Source organism: Schistocerca cancellata, unplaced genomic scaffold (genome assembly GCF_023864275.1).
Source record: "Schistocerca cancellata isolate TAMUIC-IGC-003103 unplaced genomic scaffold, iqSchCanc2.1 HiC_scaffold_636, whole genome shotgun sequence".
Taxonomy (NCBI): domain Eukaryota; kingdom Metazoa; phylum Arthropoda; class Insecta; order Orthoptera; family Acrididae; genus Schistocerca; species Schistocerca cancellata.
Window position 1 is genome coordinate 23225 of NW_026046647.1, and position 10398 is coordinate 33622.

General features: G+C 49.3%; 8 non-coding genes across 8 annotated transcripts; 4 read left to right on the top strand and 4 right to left on the bottom strand.

Moving 5' to 3' along the window:
• The first annotated feature begins 595 nt into the window (after positions 1–595).
• On the top strand, positions 596–667 carry Trnap-ugg (transfer RNA proline (anticodon UGG)). The gene has a single exon. It is a non-coding gene; the product is annotated as a tRNA-Pro (tRNA).
• Positions 668–1271: 604 nt separating this feature from the next.
• Trnav-uac (transfer RNA valine (anticodon UAC)) lies at positions 1272–1344 on the bottom strand. The gene has a single exon. It is a non-coding gene; the product is annotated as a tRNA-Val (tRNA).
• Positions 1345–3293: 1949 nt separating this feature from the next.
• Positions 3294–3365, top strand: Trnap-ugg (transfer RNA proline (anticodon UGG)). The gene has a single exon. It is a non-coding gene; the product is annotated as a tRNA-Pro (tRNA).
• Positions 3366–3969: 604 nt separating this feature from the next.
• On the bottom strand, positions 3970–4042 carry Trnav-uac (transfer RNA valine (anticodon UAC)). The gene has a single exon. It is a non-coding gene; the product is annotated as a tRNA-Val (tRNA).
• A 1951-nt stretch (positions 4043–5993) lies between these two features.
• Trnap-ugg (transfer RNA proline (anticodon UGG)) lies at positions 5994–6066 on the top strand. Its single transcript has one exon. It is a non-coding gene; the product is annotated as a tRNA-Pro (tRNA).
• Positions 6067–6669: 603 nt separating this feature from the next.
• On the bottom strand, positions 6670–6742 carry Trnav-uac (transfer RNA valine (anticodon UAC)). Its single transcript has one exon. It is a non-coding gene; the product is annotated as a tRNA-Val (tRNA).
• Positions 6743–8690: 1948 nt separating this feature from the next.
• On the top strand, positions 8691–8762 carry Trnap-ugg (transfer RNA proline (anticodon UGG)). Its single transcript has one exon. It is a non-coding gene; the product is annotated as a tRNA-Pro (tRNA).
• A 604-nt stretch (positions 8763–9366) lies between these two features.
• Trnav-uac (transfer RNA valine (anticodon UAC)) lies at positions 9367–9439 on the bottom strand. The gene has a single exon. It is a non-coding gene; the product is annotated as a tRNA-Val (tRNA).
• Between the last annotated feature and the right edge of the window lie 959 nt (positions 9440–10398).

Here is a 10398-nt window from a genome sequence, read left to right on the forward strand (position 1 = left end):
GACATGAGCTACGCGCAGCTCCGTTTTTTTTTTTTTTTTTTTTTTTTGGTGTCTGACCTACTTTGAAAGACTTTGTAGTCGATTTACTTACTACTATCGCTGTTGGAAACCAGGTGATACCACACAGTATTCTAGAGACGATCAGGCAATGAAAATTTAGAATAAGTAAAACAGTATCAAAAGAAGTTGTGTGGTGGAGCAGCACATGCAATTTACGCTTCCTAGATAATCGTTACTGGATAGAATAATTCTTTTGTCTGCGGCGTCTTCAGTATCCGTCTTCTGTAAATTTTACTTGCAGTATATTGTGCAATCTTTTCGTTATGAGTTGGTGCTTGGTTTCCCGATGTTCTTTTGTTTAGTGCATTCGCCTTCTCTTAACCCTGAGAAACCACATACCGAAACTGAGGCACTGCCGGCTGTTCATAAGCAGTGTTCGATGAAGTTATTTCGCTTTTTATTCGTTGCCTTTAATATTCTTCTCATCAGTGGTGAGTGCTGCCTGCAGAAAGCGTTTATCTTGCGAATTCACGTAAAAGTTTGTGTTCCCTGTGAGGTCCACTACCTGGGATTAACTTGACTGCTCCAGGCAGGTGGCTCGTTGGTCTAGGGGTATGATTCCTGTTTTGGGTGCAGGAGGTCCCGGGTTCAAATCCCGGACGAGCCCTGCCATTTTGACCGTGCTGAAGAGTAGGTGGAACTCAGCCCCGGTTGCAGCTCCTCAATGAAGAGTAGACGCCTGTTATAGCACGTGGATATAACAAGAATGCGGCACCAGTAAAGTACGTAGGTGGAATTCGGTAGAAACGCAGACGGTAATTTTGCATGCAACGGAAAACAAGGTTGTCTTTGCGGAATATGTGCACCGTGAGTGGAGATTAAGCTTAATTGTGCGACAGTCTACCCTCATCTTACTAACGACGGCAACAACAAAGGGGTGGTGGCATGTAAGATTGAGAGTGGCCAAGAGTTTCTCATTATTAGTTAGCATCACACTTTGACAGAGCTGTGACAAGGCGAGTAGGGTGAGCTCAGGAAAGCCAGTAGCAAGCGCACTTGAAGTAGCCCTGAAGAACCGGATTATAAATTTTGCCAGCCATAATGGAGCTAGGGGCGTTCTCAGTTACCAAATACCGGTGCAATAAGAGAGCAACAGTATTTGACAGTAAAATGACGCCCTATCCGTCTAGCATACGGCATTGCTTGTCTCTGCATACGCGGACGTGAGGTCATCTCGGAAATGAAATCCGAAATATAGATTAAAATTGTTGTGTTCCCGCCCGGGATCGAACCGGGGACCTTCTGCGTGTAAAGCAGACGTGATAACCGCTACACCACGGAAACGACGGTTCGTTTCGTGTACCACCCGGAGACTCGTAATAGCAACAGTTTTTCTTCTGTGTTAGCAAGGGCATCGGCTACGAGCTCCCTCCGATTCGTGAAGTTCCTATAGTAAAAGACGTCGATGAAAACAATCCAACCGCGACAGACAGGGAGAACGCTGGGTGAGCTGCAGCCCTACAGGGTGAGACCATCAAAGGTGGCGTCATTCACATGCAGTGCGTTTTCGGAACGGACAGGCTCGTTGGTCTAGCGGTATGATTCCCGCTTCGGGTGCAGGAGGTACAGGGTTCAAATCCCGGACGAGCTCTTGCGTTTTGTACAACGGTGTGGTAACAAATCGCATGGCGGCGGCTGTTTCGCGCATTTCCAGGCCTCCAAGTCAGCGCTAAAATCCGACAACCAGTTCTGAAACAGTTTCATGTTTCATTTGAGCCATGTGCACCCTGCTGGTGGAACGTTTGAAGTTGATTTAAATGGTCACAGCAGAGATCGTAGCAAGTGTCTTGCTGAGTGCGACGAAAACGGGTTTCCGCCCGCAATCGAACCGGGGACCTTCTGCGTGTTAGGCACGGCGCCTGGGCTCGGCGGCAGCTGCTGCTCTTTCTTTCCTTACGAGATACCGTCGATTCGCGCAGTCGTTATTGCAAAAGATGTCACCAAAGGCAATCGCTTCGTTAGCGGCACGGTGCCTGGGCTCGGCGGCAGCTCTACATGGAGGCACCAGCAGCCCAGCCAGGCCGCCGCCGGCACCGGCGCGCCGCAGCGCAAGAAGTCGGCGCCCGCCCTGCAATGCCCCCTGTCGTTGCATATTCCACCCGCCTTATATCCTCCCCATGTCTGACTCACTACCCTAAATGACACTGCAGTCGACGTGCTTATTACTATCGCTTTTCGAAGAACCAAGGCGCAGTATTCTAGTGTCGAACCGGTATTGCAAATTTGGTTTAAGCAAAAATTTATTGTGTGGTCGAGCGACACCCTCGACTCGCGCTTCCTACATGATCGCTTCTTGCGAGGAATAATTCCTAGCGCGCCGATGGCTTCAGAGTTGGTCTTCTCGAAGTTTTGCTTCCGCACTGCATTCCGCAATCTTTTCGTTATGAGCTTCGGTTTCCCGACTTTCTTGTGTTTAGTGCGTTTGGCTTCTCTTAACCCTTAGCCACCGCTCGCCGAAATTTCCACGCTGTCATATGTCGATCTGCAGAGCTCGATGAAGGCATCGCGGCCATTCCTGAGCTCATGGAACGGCCGAATCTGTAGTTGTTTCCAGATCTCTCCCACACAACAGCCTCCCAGTAGCTTGGATTACAGGAGTACGCCACTACTCCCAGCCGCTGATTCACGTTTGAAAGCAGAATGACATGAGCTACGCGCAGCTCCGTTTTTTTTTTTTTTTTTTTTGGTGTCTGACCTACTTTGAAAGACTTTGTAGTCGATTTACTTACTACTATCGCTGTTGGAAACCAGGTGATACCACACAGTATTCTAGAGACGATCAGGCAATGAAAATTTAGAATAAGTAAAACAGTATCAAAAGAAGTTGTGTGGTGGAGCAGCACATGCAATTTACGCTTCCTAGATAATCGTTACTGGATAGAATAATTCTTTTGTCTGCGGCGTCTTCAGTATCCGTCTTCTGTAAATTTTACTTGCAGTATATTGTGCAATCTTTTCGTTATGAGTTGGTGCTTGGTTTCCCGATGTTCTTTTGTTTAGTGCATTCGCCTTCTCTTAACCCTGAGAAACCACATACCGAAACTGAGGCACTGCCGGCTGTTCATAAGCAGTGTTCGATGAAGTTATTTCGCTTTTTATTCGTTGCCTTTAATATTCTTCTCATCAGTGGTGAGTGCTGCCTGCAGAAAGCGTTTATCTTGCGAATTCACGTAAAAGTTTGTGTTCCCTGTGAGGTCCACTACCTGGGATTAACTTGACTGCTCCAGGCAGGTGGCTCGTTGGTCTAGGGGTATGATTCCTGTTTTGGGTGCAGGAGGTCCCGGGTTCAAATCCCGGACGAGCCCTGCCATTTTGACCGTGCTGAAGAGTAGGTGGAACTCAGCCCCGGTTGCAGCTCCTCAATGAAGAGTAGACGCCTGTTATAGCACGTGGATATAACAAGAATGCGGCACCAGTAAAGTACGTAGGTGGAATTCGGTAGAAACGCAGACGGTAATTTTGCATGCAACGGAAAACAAGGTTGTCTTTGCGGAATATGTGCACCGTGAGTGGAGATTAAGCTTAATTGTGCGACAGTCTACCCTCATCTTACTAACGACGGCAACAACAAAGGGGTGGTGGCATGTAAGATTGAGAGTGGCCAAGAGTTTCTCATTATTAGTTAGCATCACACTTTGACAGAGCTGTGACAAGGCGAGTAGGGTGAGCTCAGGAAAGCCAGTAGCAAGCGCACTTGAAGTAGCCCTGAAGAACCGGATTATAAATTTTGCCAGCCATAATGGAGCTAGGGGCGTTCTCAGTTACCAAATACCGGTGCAATAAGAGAGCAACAGTATTTGACAGTAAAATGACGCCCTATCCGTCTAGCATACGGCATTGCTTGTCTCTGCATACGCGGACGTGAGGTCATCTCGGAAATGAAATCCGAAATATAGATTAAAATTGTTGTGTTCCCGCCCGGGATCGAACCGGGGACCTTCTGCGTGTAAAGCAGACGTGATAACCGCTACACCACGGAAACGACGGTTCGTTTCGTGTACCACCCGGAGACTCGTAATAGCAACAGTTTTTCTTCTGTGTTAGCAAGGGCATCGGCTACGAGCTCCCTCCGATTCGTGAAGTTCCTATAGTAAAAGACGTCGATGAAAACAATCCAACCGCGACAGACAGGGAGAACGCTGGGTGAGCTGCAGCCCTACAGGGTGAGACCATCAAAGGTGGCGTCATTCACATGCAGTGCGTTTTCGGAACGGACAGGCTCGTTGGTCTAGCGGTATGATTCCCGCTTCGGGTGCAGGAGGTACAGGGTTCAAATCCCGGACGAGCTCTTGCGTTTTGTACAACGGTGTGGTAACAAATCGCATGGCGGCGGCTGTTTCGCGCATTTCCAGGCCTCCAAGTCAGCGCTAAAATCCGACAACCAGTTCTGAAACAGTTTCATGTTTCATTTGAGCCATGTGCACCCTGCTGGTGGAACGTTTGAAGTTGATTTAAATGGTCACAGCAGAGATCGTAGCAAGTGTCTTGCTGAGTGCGACGAAAACGGGTTTCCGCCCGCAATCGAACCGGGGACCTTCTGCGTGTTAGGCACGGCGCCTGGGCTCGGCGGCAGCTGCTGCTCTTTCTTTCCTTACGAGATACCGTCGATTCGCGCAGTCGTTATTGCAAAAGATGTCACCAAAGGCAATCGCTTCGTTAGCGGCACGGTGCCTGGGCTCGGCGGCAGCTCTACATGGAGGCACCAGCAGCCCAGCCAGGCCGCCGCCGGCACCGGCGCGCCGCAGCGCAAGGAAGTCGGCGCCCGCCCTGCAATGCCCCCTGTCGTTGCATATTCCACCCGCCTTATATCCTCCCCATGTCTGACTCACTACCCTAAATGACACTGCAGTCGACGTGCTTATTACTATCGCTTTTCGAAGAACCAAGGCGCAGTATTCTAGTGTCGAACCGGTATTGCAAATTTGGTTTAAGCAAAAATTTATTGTGTGGTCGAGCGACACCCTCGACTCGCGCTTCCTACATGATCGCTTCTTGCGAGGAATAATTCCTAGCGCGCCGATGGCTTCAGAGTTGGTCTTCTCGAAGTTTTGCTTCCGCACTGCATTCCGCAATCTTTTCGTTATGAGCTTCGGTTTCCCGACTTTCTTGTGTTTAGTGCGTTTGGCTTCTCTTAACCCTTAGCCACCGCTCGCCGAAATTTCCACGCTGTCATATGTCGATCTGCAGAGCTCGATGAAGGCATCGCGGCCATTCCTGAGCTCATGGAACGGCCGAATCTGTAGTTGTTTCCAGATCTCTCCCACACAACAGCCTCCCAGTAGCTTGGATTACAGGAGTACGCCACTACTCCCAGCCGCTGATTCACGTTTGAAAGCAGAATGACATGAGCTACGCGCAGCTCCGTTTTTTTTTTTTTTTTTTTTTTGGTGTCTGACCTACTTTGAAAGACTTTGTAGTCGATTTACTTACTACTATCGCTGTTGGAAACCAGGTGATACCACACAGTATTCTAGAGACGATCAGCAATGAAAATTTAGAATAAGTAAAACAGTATCAAAAGAAGTTGTGTGGTGGAGCAGCACATGCAATTTACGCTTCCTAGATAATCGTTACTGGATAGAATAATTCTTTTGTCTGCGGCGTCTTCAGTATCCGTCTTCTGTAAATTTTACTTGCAGTATATTGTGCAATCTTTTCGTTATGAGTTGGTGCTTGGTTTCCCGATGTTCTTTTGTTTAGTGCATTCGCCTTCTCTTAACCCTGAGAAACCACATACCGAAACTGAGGCACTGCCGGCTGTTCATAAGCAGTGTTCGATGAAGTTATTTCGCTTTTTATTCGTTGCCTTTAATATTCTTCTCATCAGTGGTGAGTGCTGCCTGCAGAAAGCGTTTATCTTGCGAATTCACGTAAAAGTTTGTGTTCCCTGTGAGGTCCACTACCTGGGATTAACTTGACTGCTCCAGGCAGGTGGCTCGTTGGTCTAGGGGTATGATTCCTGTTTTGGGGTGCAGGAGGTCCCGGGTTCAAATCCCGGACGAGCCCTGCCATTTTGACCGTGCTGAAGAGTAGGTGGAACTCAGCCCCGGTTGCAGCTCCTCAATGAAGAGTAGACGCCTGTTATAGCACGTGGATATAACAAGAATGCGGCACCAGTAAAGTACGTAGGTGGAATTCGGTAGAAACGCAGACGGTAATTTTGCATGCAACGGAAAACAAGGTTGTCTTTGCGGAATATGTGCACCGTGAGTGGAGATTAAGCTTAATTGTGCGACAGTCTACCCTCATCTTACTAACGACGGCAACAACAAAGGGGTGGTGGCATGTAAGATTGAGAGTGGCCAAGAGTTTCTCATTATTAGTTAGCATCACACTTTGACAGAGCTGTGACAAGGCGAGTAGGGTGAGCTCAGGAAAGCCAGTAGCAAGCGCACTTGAAGTAGCCCTGAAGAACCGGATTATAAATTTTGCCAGCCATAATGGAGCTAGGGGCGTTCTCAGTTACCAAATACCGGTGCAATAAGAGAGCAACAGTATTTGACAGTAAAATGACGCCCTATCCGTCTAGCATACGGCATTGCTTGTCTCTGCATACGCGGACGTGAGGTCATCTCGGAAATGAAATCCGAATATAGATTAAAATTGTTGTGTTCCCGCCCGGGATCGAACCGGGGACCTTCTGCGTGTAAAGCAGACGTGATAACCGCTACACCACGGAAACGACGGTTCGTTTCGTGTACCACCCGGAGACTCGTAATAGCAACAGTTTTTCTTCTGTGTTAGCAAGGGCATCGGCTACGAGCTCCCTCCGATTCGTGAAGTTCCTATAGTAAAAGACGTCGATGAAAACAATCCAACCGCGACAGACAGGGAGAACGCTGGGTGAGCTGCAGCCCTACAGGGTGAGACCATCAAAGGTGGCGTCATTCACATGCAGTGCGTTTTCGGAACGGACAGGCTCGTTGGTCTAGCGGTATGATTCCCGCTTCGGGTGCAGGAGGTACAGGGTTCAAATCCCGGACGAGCTCTTGCGTTTTGTACAACGGTGTGGTAACAAATCGCATGGCGGCGGCTGTTTCGCGCATTTCCAGGCCTCCAAGTCAGCGCTAAAATCCGACAACCAGTTCTGAAACAGTTTCATGTTTCATTTGAGCCATGTGCACCCTGCTGGTGGAACGTTTGAAGTTGATTTAAATGGTCACAGCAGAGATCGTAGCAAGTGTCTTGCTGAGTGCGACGAAAACGGGTTTCCGCCCGCAATCGAACCGGGGACCTTCTGCGTGTTAGGCACGGCGCCTGGGCTCGGCGGCAGCTGCTGCTCTTTCTTTCCTTACGAGATACCGTCGATTCGCGCAGTCGTTATTGCAAAAGATGTCACCAAAGGCAATCGCTTCGTTAGCGGCACGGTGCCTGGGCTCGGCGGCAGCTCTACATGGAGGCACCAGCAGCCCAGCCAGGCCGCCGCCGGCACCGGCGCGCCGCAGCGCAAGAAGTCGGCGCCCGCCCTGCAATGCCCCCTGTCGTTGCATATTCCACCCGCCTTATATCCTCCCCATGTCTGACTCACTACCCTAAATGACACTGCAGTCGACGTGCTTATTACTATCGCTTTTCGAAGAACCAAGGCGCAGTATTCTAGTGTCGAACCGGTATTGCAAATTTGGTTTAAGCAAAAATTTATTGTGTGGTCGAGCGACACCCTCGACTCGCGCTTCCTACATGATCGCTTCTTGCGAGGAATAATTCCTAGCGCGCCGATGGCTTCAGAGTTGGTCTTCTCGAAGTTTTGCTTCCGCACTGCATTCCGCAATCTTTTCGTTATGAGCTTCGGTTTCCCGACTTTCTTGTGTTTAGTGCGTTGGCTTCTCTTAACCCTTAGCCCACCCGCTCGCCGAAATTTCCACTGTCATATGTCGATCTGCAGAGCTCGATGAAGGCATCGCGGCCATTCCTGAGCTCATGGAACGGCCGAATCTGTAGTTGTTTCCAGATCTCTCCCACACAACAGCCTCCCAGTAGCTTGGATTACAGGAGTACGCCACTACTCCCAGCCGCTGATTCACGTTTGAAAGCAGAATGACATGAGCTACGCGCAGCTCCGTTTTTTTTTTTTTTTTTTTTGGTGTCTGACCTACTTTGAAAGACTTTGTAGTCGATTTACTTACTACTATCGCTGTTGGAAACCAGGTGATACCACACAGTATTCTAGAGACGATCAGGCAATGAAAATTTAGAATAAGTAAAACAGTATCAAAAGAAGTTGTGTGGTGGAGCAGCACATGCAATTTACGCTTCCTAGATAATCGTTACTGGATAGAATAATTCTTTTGTCTGCGGCGTCTTCAGTATCCGTCTTCTGTAAATTTTACTTGCAGTATATTGTGCAATCTTTTCGTTATGAGTTGGTGCTTGGTTTCCCGATGTTCTTTTGTTTAGTGCATTCGCCTTCTCTTAACCCTGAGAAACCACATACCGAAACTGAGGCACTGCCGGCTGTTCATAAGCAGTGTTCGATGAAGTTATTTCGCTTTTTATTCGTTGCCTTTAATATTCTTCTCATCAGTGGTGAGTGCTGCCTGCAGAAAGCGTTTATCTTGCGAATTCACGTAAAAGTTTGTGTTCCCTGTGAGGTCCACTACCTGGGATTAACTTGACTGCTCCAGGCAGGTGGCTCGTTGGTCTAGGGGTATGATTCCTGTTTTGGGTGCAGGAGGTCCCGGGTTCAAATCCCGGACGAGCCCTGCCATTTTGACCGTGCTGAAGAGTAGGTGGAACTCAGCCCCGGTTGCAGCTCCTCAATGAAGAGTAGACGCCTGTTATAGCACGTGGATATAACAAGAATGCGGCACCAGTAAAGTACGTAGGTGGAATTCGGTAGAAACGCAGACGGTAATTTTGCATGCAACGGAAAACAAGGTTGTCTTTGCGGAATATGTGCACCGTGAGTGGAGATTAAGCTTAATTGTGCGACAGTCTACCCTCATCTTACTAACGACGGCAACAACAAAGGGGTGGTGGCATGTAAGATTGAGAGTGGCCAAGAGTTTCTCATTATTAGTTAGCATCACACTTTGACAGAGCTGTGACAAGGCGAGTAGGGTGAGCTCAGGAAAGCCAGTAGCAAGCGCACTTGAAGTAGCCCTGAAGAACCGGATTATAAATTTTGCCAGCCATAATGGAGCTAGGGGCGTTCTCAGTTACCAAATACCGGTGCAATAAGAGAGCAACAGTATTTGACAGTAAAATGACGCCCTATCCGTCTAGCATACGGCATTGCTTGTCTCTGCATACGCGGACGTGAGGTCATCTCGGAAATGAAATCCGAAATATAGATTAAAATTGTTGTGTTCCCGCCCGGGATCGAACCGGGGACCTTCTGCGTGTAAAGCAGACGTGATAACCGCTACACCACGGAAACGACGGTTCGTTTCGTGTACCACCCGGAGACTCGTAATAGCAACAGTTTTTCTTCTGTGTTAGCAAGGGCATCGGCTACGAGCTCCCTCCGATTCGTGAAGTTCCTATAGTAAAAGACGTCGATGAAAACAATCCAACCGCGACAGACAGGGAGAACGCTGGGTGAGCTGCAGCCCTACAGGGTGAGACCATCAAAGGTGGCGTCATTCACATGCAGTGCGTTTTCGGAACGGACAGGCTCGTTGGTCTAGCGGTATGATTCCCGCTTCGGGTGCAGGAGGTACAGGGTTCAAATCCCGGACGAGCTCTTGCGTTTTGTACAACGGTGTGGTAACAAATCGCATGGCGGCGGCTGTTTCGCGCATTTCCAGGCCTCCAAGTCAGCGCTAAAATCCGACAACCAGTTCTGAAACAGTTTCATGTTTCATTTGAGCCATGTGCACCCTGCTGGTGGAACGTTTGAAGTTGATTTAAATGGTCACAGCAGAGATCGTAGCAAGTGTCTTGCTGAGTGCGACGAAAACGGGTTTCCGCCCGCAATCGAACCGGGGACCTTCTGCGTGTTAGGCACGGCGCCTGGGCTCGGCGGCAGCTGCTGCTCTTTCTTTCCTTACGAGATACCGTCGATTCGCGCAGTCGTTATTGCAAAAGATGTCACCAAAGGCAATCGCTTCGTTAGCGGCACGGTGCCTGGGCTCGGCGGCAGCTCTACATGGAGGCACCAGCAGCCCAGCCAGGCCGCCGCCGGCACCGGCGCGCCGCAGCGCAAGAAGTCGGCGCCCGCCCTGCAATGCCCCCTGTCGTTGCATATTCCACCCGCCTTATATCCTCCCCATGTCTGACTCACTACCCTAAATGACACTGCAGTCGACGTGCTTATTACTATCGCTTTTCGAAGAACCAAGGCGCAGTATTCTAGTGTCGAACCGGTATTGCAAATTTGGTTTAAGCAAAAATTTA